We start from the raw sequence: 11,049 nt of genomic DNA, 5'->3' as shown, positions 1-11,049 counted from the left end.
CTCCTTCTTCTTTGATCTCTCCAGACCCGTAGTGGTGGCATCTCCCCCTCTGCCATCATCAAGGATGTCATGAACTGGTGCAGGAACCTGTGCCTCGGGGACTGGTGTAGCCGATGGCTCAGAAGCCTGACTAGCACTCTCTGATCCCTCGAAAGTGCTATGAGATGAAGACGGCTCGTCCCTGAGCTCGTATCTCCCTTGCAGCCTCGATTGTGTGGCTGGCTGCTCCTAAGCAGAGGCTGAATTGCCCTCCGACACTTCCCTAGATGGGACGTATGAGCTAGACTCGGAGAGGTCTGCACCCCTCCCTCTGCCGGCTATTGCTTTCTTTCTTATTGTCTTTGGATGGCCAAGGGGCAAGGCACTTTTGCCTCGACCCCGAGAAGGTTTACCTCTCCCTTTTGAAATGTCGCCTCGTCCTCTGGATCGAACCATTGTCTGTATCAAGCAAAGGCGATTGTTAGTTACAAGTCGATGTTCAAACACATACAGGAGACATGTGAGTAAAGGGGAAGCCATAAGACACAGTGGGAATGGATAGTTAAATCAAACTTGCAACGAAAGTGATCTGCGGTCCGCACAATTTCTCTTGTGGCCGCAGATGGGGCCTTGTAGTCCGCACATTTTGACTTGTGGCTGCAAAACTGAAGTGTGGTTCGCACATTTGTGATTTCCGCCGCACTTCTGAGGCTAAAAAAATGTTAACTCTCTAATGACAAAAAATTGGCTAATGTGCGGCCGCGAAGGATTTCTGCAATCCGCATAATTAGACTTGCGGCCACACATTGGAGTCTCAAAGTGAGGACTCTCTGATGACAGTAAATGTGCTGATCTGTGGCTGCAAAGGGAATTCTGCGGTCCGCATTCTAATTTGCGGTCAAAGATTCCTTCTTCATTTAGTTTCCCAAATTCAACATCTGCGGACCGCACAAATTCAAGTGCGGCATAGATTTCAAAAATTACGTACAGATCAAATTTTTCTACTTAGGTTTTTCAAATTCTTGCACAATTAGATATGGCAACATTGTAAAAATATGAAATTTCACTAACCCAGTCCCCATAGAGCATGTATCAAGCTAATCCAGTTCAGATTTACCCCACATGGACACAAAATTGAACTCGAATAACAAATGGCCTAAAAAGAACTAAAAATCTATAAATTAAACTAACTAAAAAGAGTAATGTGAAATTGAAGCATACCAGATAGAGTGAGTGTAATGAGTTAATGATCAAAGTGGGTGTGTGTGTGGACAGATGAAATCTCCAAGAAAATTCAACAGAGCACAAGTTTTAGTTCAAAGATTGAAAAGTATAAATTGGGCCATGTTCCTGTATTTATACTAATTGTTCGATAAGGGGGGAAAGGACGAGTGCGGCTGCACATTTTCATGTGCGGTCCGCATTCTCTCACCTGGGGGCCTCAACTCAGAAGTTCATCTGCGGTTTGCACAGTTTTAGGTGCGGCCGCAGATTTCACGTGCGGTCGCAAATCGACCTCCGCACTGACAAGCTTAAACTTCAGAGAGTTGGTATTTTTAGTATCTCAATTGTGCGGTCTGCAAAATAAATGTGCGGTCGCAATATTCTTCTGTTATAGCACCAACAAATGTGCGGTCTGCACAACTCAAATGCGGTCCGCATATTTTATAACACTTAGCCATAATTTCATCCACACTTCTTGTAAGTCACATTCACTCCTGTAGCACACTTCAAATCAAGTTAGGATAAAAATAACACCTAACTACAAAAGAAAAAAGAAAAGAAACATGGGTTGCCTCCCAAGAAGCGCCTGATTTAACGCCGAGGCACGATGCAAAATACCCTAAAGTGAAATGAATGACCGTCACGACGTGGCTTTCTCCAACCTTTCCCAAGTAGTGCTTCACCCGGTGACCATTGACTCAGAATATTTCATTGTTTTTGTTCTTTAAGTCTAATGCATCAAAAGGTGTCACACCCACAATTTCAAAAGGACCACTCCATTAAGATTTTAGCTTCCCAGGAAACATCCTCAACCTTGAGTTAAACAACAATACAAGATTGCCCACCTTGAACCCTTTGCTCCAAATGTATTTGTCATGAAGATATTTTATCTTTTCTTTGTACAAGGACGAACTTGCATGAGCATGATACCGGAACTCATTCAATTCATTCAAGTGTGTAACCCTCAAGTTAGCGGCTATATGCCAATCAAGATTCAACTTCTTTAGAGCCCACATGGCCTTGTGCTCTAGTTCCACCGGAAGATGACAAGCTTTTCCGAACACCAACCAGTATGGTGACATTCTGATAAGCCCATAATGAATCATCAAGCTTCTTGGACCAATCTGTCCGATTAGCATTCCCCGTTTTGGACAAGATACTCTATATCTCCCGGTTGTAGACTTCCACCTTCCCACTAGCTTGTGGGTGATATAACACCATACTTGCCAAGTAAAGTGTCGAAAGCCTTGTTGCAAAGGACAATGCCTTCCTCGACCATAAAATAGCATTTCTCCCAATTGAGCACCAAATTGGTTTCTTCACATCTAGCCAACACTTTGTCCAAATTTGCAAGACAATCATCAAAAGAATCTCCAACCACCGAGAATTCATTCATGAAAACATCAAGGTAGTCCTCCACCATGTCTGTCAAAATAGCCATCATACACCTTTGAAAAGTTGTCGGTGTATTGCACAAACCAAATGGCATCCACTTGAACGTGAAAGTACCATAGGGACGTGTAAAGGTTGTTTTCTCTTAATCTTCCGGAGCAATGAGAATTCGGTTGTAGCTCGAGATACCCATCAATAAAGCAATAGAAAGCACGGTTAGCCAATCTATCAAGCATTTGATCTAAGAAAGGAAGTGGAAAGGGATCTTTCCTTGTGACTTTGTGAGCTTGCGATAGTCCATACACACCCTCCAACCGGTCACCGTTCTTGTAGGAATCAATTCATTCTTGTCATTGGTGACCACCGTCATGCCCCCCTTTTTTGGGACACATTGAACCGGAGAGGTCCACGAACTATCGGAGATGGGGTAGACAACCCCGGCATCCAACCACTTGATAATATCCTTTTTGAAAACTTCTTGAATAGCCTCATTGAGTCTCCTTTGATGTTCAATGGATGGTTTGGCACCATCCTCCAACTTGATCTTATGCATACAAAAGGCAGGGCTTATCCCCGAATATCCGCCAAGGTCCACCCAATAGCCTTCTTCCTCTTTTGTAGCACGACCAATGTAGAATCTACCTACACGTTAGTCAAACAAGAGGAAAGAATAATCGGTAAAGTAGAACAAGGACCAAGAAATTTATACCGAAGATGTGGAGGCAATGGTTTCAACTCCAAGGTAGGAGGCTCTTCAATAAAAGGCTTTGTAGGAGGAGTTGTCGTATTTTCAAGATCCAAGGACAATTTTCGGGGTGCATAATTGTACGACCTCATTCCTTGCAAAGAGTTCACACATTCCATGAAGCCATCCATTTTGTCATCATCAAAGTTGAGCAAGACAGCCTCCAACATATCACCAACATTTATTGTAGCATTTGTTTCATCAACAATAACATCGGTCACCAAGTCTACAAAAGAACACACCTCATTGCTATTTGGTTGCCGCATGGACTTACACACATGGAATACTACTTTTCCATCACCAACTCGGAAGGTAAGTTCTCTGGCTTCAACTTCACAAAGAGCCTTTCCCGTAGCAAGGAAGGTCTCCCAAGAATAATCGGAACCTCATAATCAACCTCATAATCTAGAATGATAAAATTTGTCGGGAGAATGAATTTATCAACACGAACCAAGACATCTTCAATCACTCCCAAGGCCTCTTTATAGTGCGATCGACCATTTGTAATCTCATAGAGGCGGGTCTTGGTTTCCCAATTCCCAATGTCTTGAAAACCGAATAGATCAAATTGATACTTTCCCCAAGATAACAAAGAGCTTTAGCAAACTCGGCGCTTCCAATTGTACAAGGAATCGTGAAAGCACCAGGATCCTCCAACTTAGGAGACATTTAATGCACAATTGCGCTCACTTGATGAGTGACTTTAATTGTTTCAAAATTCATTAACTGCTTCTTTGTCACGAGATCCTTGATAAACTTTGCATAACCGCACATTTGTTCCAGGGCTTCAACTAATGGCATATTGATTGAGAGACTCTTCATCATTTGAATGAAATTCGTGAATTTATTCTAACCATTTTGCTTGGAAAGTCTTTAAGGGTATGGAGTTGGAAACTTAGGCAATGGTTCTTTAGCCTTTTGCACTACCGGCTCCGGTATGTCAATAATGTGATCCCTAGCTAGTTCACCTCCTCTTGAGTCTCTTTCACACTATTATCAATGTTAATCCAAACTTCATCATTAGGTTGCACCATATATTTCGGGATCTCTTCTTCTTGCATCACTTGTCATCATCCACAAATTGCCTTTGACTTTAGGTGGGTGCATTCCTACCTCTTCCACTTCTTGTGGTCACGGCCATGGCATGCCCCGTGTTGTTGCCACCCTTTGGGTTTACTACCGTGCCACTTAGTAGTGCCCCTTTAGGACGAGAATTTAGAGCTTGAGAGATTTGCCCGATTTGAACTTCTAAGTTACGGATTGATGTGTTGTGTGAGGCAAGTTAGGCATCCGAATCGGCATTCTTTTCCACCATTTGCTTGAACATATTTTTAATACGCCCCATCTCATTGTTTGAAGAACTTGGACCATGGGAAGGATAAGGAGGCGGGTTTCTTGGTTGTTGATACATTGGAGGACTTTGAAAACCCGACCCCCGGTTGCCTTGATCGTTGTTCCAACCGCCTTGATTGTTTCCCCGCCCCCCAATTCCTTGGTTATTTCCACTTCAATTTCCTTGATTGTTGTTGTTGTGCCAATTCCCTTGATTGTTGTTTCCGCTCCAATTGCCTTGATTGTTTTGAGGTCGACATTGTTGTTGGTTTGGGCCTTGGAAGTTGTTTCTTTTCCCTTGAAAATTGTTCACATATTGAACTTCCTCTTCTTGTTCATTATAGGAATCATCTTGCTCAAAACCACTATCTTCTTGCACATAGTTCTCTACTCAATTTTGCACCTGTGGACCTTTGGCCCTCCTCTTGTTCACCATCATGTTCACCCGTTCCATAGCATTGACTTGCTTGGGAGCTTTCACTTGACTAAGTTGAGCCTTTGCTAGTCGATTCATGGTAGTATTCAATTCGGTAATAGCTTGACCATGGTCATGCAATTCTTTGTGGAGGTGGATCATATTCGGATCACCTTGTGGAACATTGGCCAGGGATTGCCAAGCCGATGACATTTCTGCCATCTCATCTAAAATCTCACACGCCTCCGCATACGGCGTAGTCATGAAGTTCCTACCGGCAAGTTGTTCACTACACATTGGTTGGTTGTGTTAATCTCACGATAGAAGATTTGTTGAATCATGTTTTCCGTCATATCATTGTTGGGACATTCCTTAACCATTGTCCTATATTGCTCCCATATCTCGTGTAGTGGTTCATTCGGCTCTTGCTCGGATGCCAAAATAACATCTCGTAGTGTAGCCATGTGTCCGGGAGAGAAGAACTTAGCAATAAATTTTTCCGCCAATTCATCCCAAGTGTGAATGGAATGGTTCGGTAATTGTTCCGACCAATCTAAAGCTTTCCCCTGTAGAGAGAAGGGAAAAAGCCTTAGCCTCAAAGCATCCTCGGAGACATTTGTTTGTTTGCTCCACCAACAAGTATCCATAAACCCCTTCAAATGTTTATACACATTTTGAGTTGGAGCACCGGTGAAGAAACCCCGTTGCTCAAGCAAAGTGAGCATCACATTGGTGATTTGGAAGTTGCCCGCCCTAATATGGGGAGGGACTATTGCACTAGCATATCCTTCATTGGGTAATGCCCGGTGTGGAGCTGCTCGTGGTGGAGGTGGGGGTGGAGCGGGTATATTGTCATGAGGCACTTGACCTCTTCTATTGGCTTGAGGTTAAAAAGGTACCTCCTCAACTTGATCATCCCCACCGTCCGCATCCCCCAAAGGCATATTTTCGATATCATTGTTTGCCACCATGGTTGTACCTAAAATTGTTTCACACGAGTTAGTAACACGGAACGAAAAGAAGATGTTACAAATCCAAATATATAGCTAACATGGTTTTAACTTCGCCGGCAACGATGCCAAAAATCTATGACGTCCACAACACACCTCGATAAAAGATATGATACGGTCGTATGCAATATAATTTACTCAACTATGAGTCATAGTCGAATCTACAGGGAGTTGTAAGGGGTGTTAGGAGTATACACTTGATGAAAGTGAATGGACTAACTAAATTTGCACTTCCACAATAAAGTTTTTATTTCTACTTCTACTATTACTCTAATAATTGCAAGCTAAGGAAAAGAAACTAGAAGCCAATGATTGTTTTTTATGTTTTTCCAAATTGTTAAAAAGCCTAGGGATGTGACCGTAACCTAGGTGTTCACATAATGGGTTAAATACGTTAATACTTGTTTTGTTGATTGGGGTGTATTATAGCTCTCAACTCTATATTACCCATTCAATACCTCTATATCAAAGAGAGATTTTGCCCAATTTGGCTTTCTCAAGTCCAAATGGGTATCAAACAAAATAGTTTATATGAGCTCAAATCGGGTTCTTACTATCTCTAGTTTGAACCCTTTAATTAGGCAAATCAAACTCTCAATCAGCCTAATTCCTTGTTAGCCAAGTTGTCATAGACTAGGTCCCTCTTTCTCAAGTAGAGACTAAGTCAACAAGGCATGAATCAATATTTGCAACCATTAATTCTAGAATTGTAGCATGAATTAAGCTAAATAATAAACCCCTAATCATAAACAAGCATTAAATTAAATACCCATAAAATTTACACACTAGGGTTGGGTCACAACCCTAATAAGAATCCGGGTACTCATAGTGGGAATTGAAGAAAACAAAGAAGAAAATCAAATTAAACTCATAATCAAAGATTAAAATAGTAAAAGATAATGTTTAAACGCTAAAATGGTTACAAAATTCCTAAAATGGTAAAAGCTAACGGCTACAATAGCTCAAACTTCGAAACTTGACCTAAAATTGTGAAACTCGTCTATTTATAGTAGGCAAAAATTCGCTGACAAAAATGCCCCTCGGGAGGTTCTACGGCCGCACAATTCCATGTGTGGTCCACAGATTTCTTCAGTTGGTAGGAGAGTGGGTTTGCAGCCACACATTTCTGGGTTGTGGTTGCGAAGTATCTTCTACGGCCGCACAATTCTTGTGCGGTCCGCACTTCATCAAGGCTTCAGGACTTGGTCTTTTACACACTCTCTGAACTTGGAATCATCTGTCAGTGAAAACCCTATTCGGCGGCCGCACAATTCATGTGCGGTATGCACATTGGCCAAAGTTCTACTGGGTGCTTGTACTTGGTTTGCGGCCGCAGATGGAATTTTGTGGTCCGCACTTTCTTCTGCGGCCACAAAAATCCTTCCGCGGACCGCACTTCTTTGATTCTTTGCCCTTTATTGCCTTGTGATTCGGAACACTCCTTTTTGAGTTGAATTTCATCCTGGGAGACCGAACTTCCAACATTCCTGCAATTTGCATATTTTCATTAGTTTTGGGAACATAAATAAATACTTTCAGACTAAGACAAAAGCAAAAAGGTGCTAATAAGTAGTCAATATCCCAACTTATAAACGCACTCCCAAGCGATCACGAAGACTATTCAGTCAAGCCTCATCCTTTACATTGCGCGATCGCGACCTTACCTCACGCCTTCGTGAAGCACTAGCTTTCACAACTGTGTGATCGTAGACACCCTCACCTGACCATGAAGGAAAAGGCCCCCAACCATTTTACTCTATGCTATTGCGAGCCTTTAGCTTTATGATTACAAATATAACGACCCGACCGATCATTTTGTATATTTGGACATCGTTCCTCGTATATGTATTTCGGTTAGTTTCGGAAAGGTTTGAGAACAATATGAACACTTAATTTTATTATTGGAAGCTTAATTTATAAGAGTTGACCGAGATTTAACTTTTGAGAAGACGAACTTGGTTTTAATTATTTTGAGCCTTTGGATAGATTTAGGGTAAGGTATTAGCACTTGTTGATATGATTCGACGGGGTCCCGGGGGCTCATGTGTGTTTCAGATGGCCGTATTTTGATTGAAGGTTCCTAGGATATTTTGGTTCTATTCGGCGAAATTTGGCAATTTGAAAGTTGGAGACTTCATAAGTTTGACCCGCGGTTGACTTTGATGATATCATATTTGGATTGTTGTTCCAGAACATGGAATAGGTTCATTTAGTGGTTTGAAAATTGTGTGCAAAGTTTGATTGTGATTCGGAATATTTAGGCATGGTTCGGACATGTTTGTGGAAGTTAGAAGGTTTGAAACTTAAGAGATTGATCTTGATCGTTGATTCTTGGTTTTGATGTAATTGTGGTATTTTGAGCCTTCGGATAGAGGTATTAGGACTTGTTTGTATGATTCGACGGGGTCCCGGGGGCTCGGGTGTGTTTCAGATGAGCTCCGAATTGTTTTGGTGTTTGTTGGCAGGTTTGGTACTCGTGCATCGCACCTGCGAAAGTGGGGAGTGCAGGTTGTTACGCAAAAGGTTGATGCGCTCGCACCTGCGAGATCGCAGAAGCAGAGTACAGCTCTGCAGGTGAGAGGGGCCAGCTGCTTAATTAAGCTCGCAATTTGGCTATAGAAGTGACACTAAGGTCCGCATATGCGGAATCGCTGGCAGCCACTTTTATTTCGTGAGTTTAGCTCATTTTTCATTATTTGGAGTTTTGGAGCTCGGCTAGAGGCGATTTTTGGGGAGATTTTTATCACCACTTTGAGGATAACTATTTTCTACTTGGATTTGATTATGTATCTCAATTCCCCATGGATTTGTACACTTGGAACATAAATTTGAAAGAGGAAAAGGGTCTTATGCTAGATTTTGAAAAGTGAATAATTGAGATTTGAACCCCGAATTGGAGTCGAATTTGGATGGAACTTGTATATCTGGACTCGTATTCGAATGAGTAGTCGAGATTTATGAGTTTTGTCGGGTTCTAGGAAGCGGGCCTGGATTAACTTATTGGTTGACTTTGTGTGTAATTGATTAAAGATCGAACCTTTATGCTCCGTAATTATTTTCTTTAGCATTATTTGACACCGTGATGTGCTATTTGACTAGATTTGAGCCGTTCAAAGGTCAATTTGCGAGGGAAGGCATTCTTGGAGTGTTGATTTTGCTCGTTTGAGGTATGTATCTTGCCTAGCCTTTGTTTGAGGGACTAGTTGCTTGAATTGTTGATGATGACTACGTGCCGAGGGTAACGTACATGCGGGGCAATGAGCATGTGTGCGCTCATCGGATTTTACTCATGTTCGGAGTAGTTTTTAGGCAGCGTTATGCCTTGTTTTGGATATTATAATTCTTGCTATCATGATTCATATGTTTGTATAAGTTTAAGGGGTTCGTTAGGACTTTAAATTATTAATTGAAAAGCGCTCAAAAGATTTATTTTTATTGCAAGAATAATCAGTTCTCTGAAAATATTTCATTATTACTCCTGGTCCTAAGTGATTGTTGTATGTGTATTTGGTTCTGAAAATTAATTGACTCCTGATTGGAAAAAGTGAAAACAAACCGAGAAAGAAAAGTACATTATCTTACAGGAAACGATCGAGTTGAATCGGTGTCTAGGCCTTCCACTACAGTTTATGATGTTCTAATGAATGGTATTAAAGAAATGTTCATAGCCTAGCTATAATTGACTTTGAGGGCGTCTTAGCCAATTTAAAAAGAATTTTTGATCGACTATTATCTTGATGAAAGAAAATTGATTGATTTAGTACTCAAGTATATGCTAGTAATCTCTCCAAATAGCTAGAATTCTTTTTAATCCAAACCTAATGATCGATCCTTAAGATAGTTCCAGATTTTGTAGAACTTACTTTTATGATAATTCATGTATATAATTAGTGTGTAATTTATGAACACCGACTATGAAAAGTAAATAATAAATTTGACCGATTATTTGTCTAGACCCTGTTGTTACATAAGCATAGACTCTTCTTTTAGGATTTATTAAATTACTGAAAATAGTGTAACCATTGTTCCAAACCCTTTCGGGATTTGTATTGTGCAGTTTATGCCGTTGTGAATAATTTCATTTTTGACCTGTAGAAAATTTAAGATCCTTAATTTATGATCTAACTTGGTCTTAACAGAAGATGAAAGTCAAAGATTCTTTTGAATTTTATTGGTTATTATATTACTACTAGTATTTAGTTGTAAGACCGAATCTAATTCTGAATTTATGGTGGTTTGTCTGGCAAGAAAGTCTTAATTTTGAGTTGGCAATGTAAACTCCTGTTCCATTTACACCAACCTAAACCTTAGACTTTGAAAAACTTACAGTCTACAATAGTTGGCATGTTTATGGGAAAATATGTAACATCGAACTGAGTAAATATTCGATGAAATTAGCTATTCGGAGTACTTATATGCAAAATCATCTTATAAGAAAAGTAAATAACTCATTGTTTTCAATGCGTTGGGAAGTTTAAACCGTAAATTTAATGTTGATACCGAATCATTGTGCGGCTAATATATATGTACCTCTATTATCCTTTTATTTTGAATTTGTAGAATTATATAAAAATTATTTTATATGCTGATTAAATTAGGTTATAAAGATTAAACAAGGGTGGTATCCAGTTGCACGTATCTCGACTATTATATTGCACATACATTGCCTTCCACAAAATATGTATTAGGTAACTTTTTCAATCGAGCATTTTTTATGTCTTTGTTGAAAATATTTAAACCTTAGTCTTCAAGGTTTACATTCACTTTGTTGATCATTATGTCGCACCCTTGAATATAAAGATAAAATTTATATTTATAGAGATAAAGGTTTAAATAAGAATTACTAACCCTAAATATTATAATTTTTAAATCCTAGGAAAAATCAAATCAACAACAAATGAAGATTTGGTCACGGTTGAACCAATAGAAGGGAAAGATTTTTTAATTACAGA

Source organism: Nicotiana attenuata, unplaced genomic scaffold (assembly GCF_001879085.1).
Source record: "Nicotiana attenuata strain UT unplaced genomic scaffold, NIATTr2, whole genome shotgun sequence".
Taxonomy (NCBI): domain Eukaryota; kingdom Viridiplantae; phylum Streptophyta; class Magnoliopsida; order Solanales; family Solanaceae; genus Nicotiana; species Nicotiana attenuata.
The sequence above is the reverse complement of the archived record's forward strand: the minus strand, read 5'-3'. Positions refer to the sequence as shown.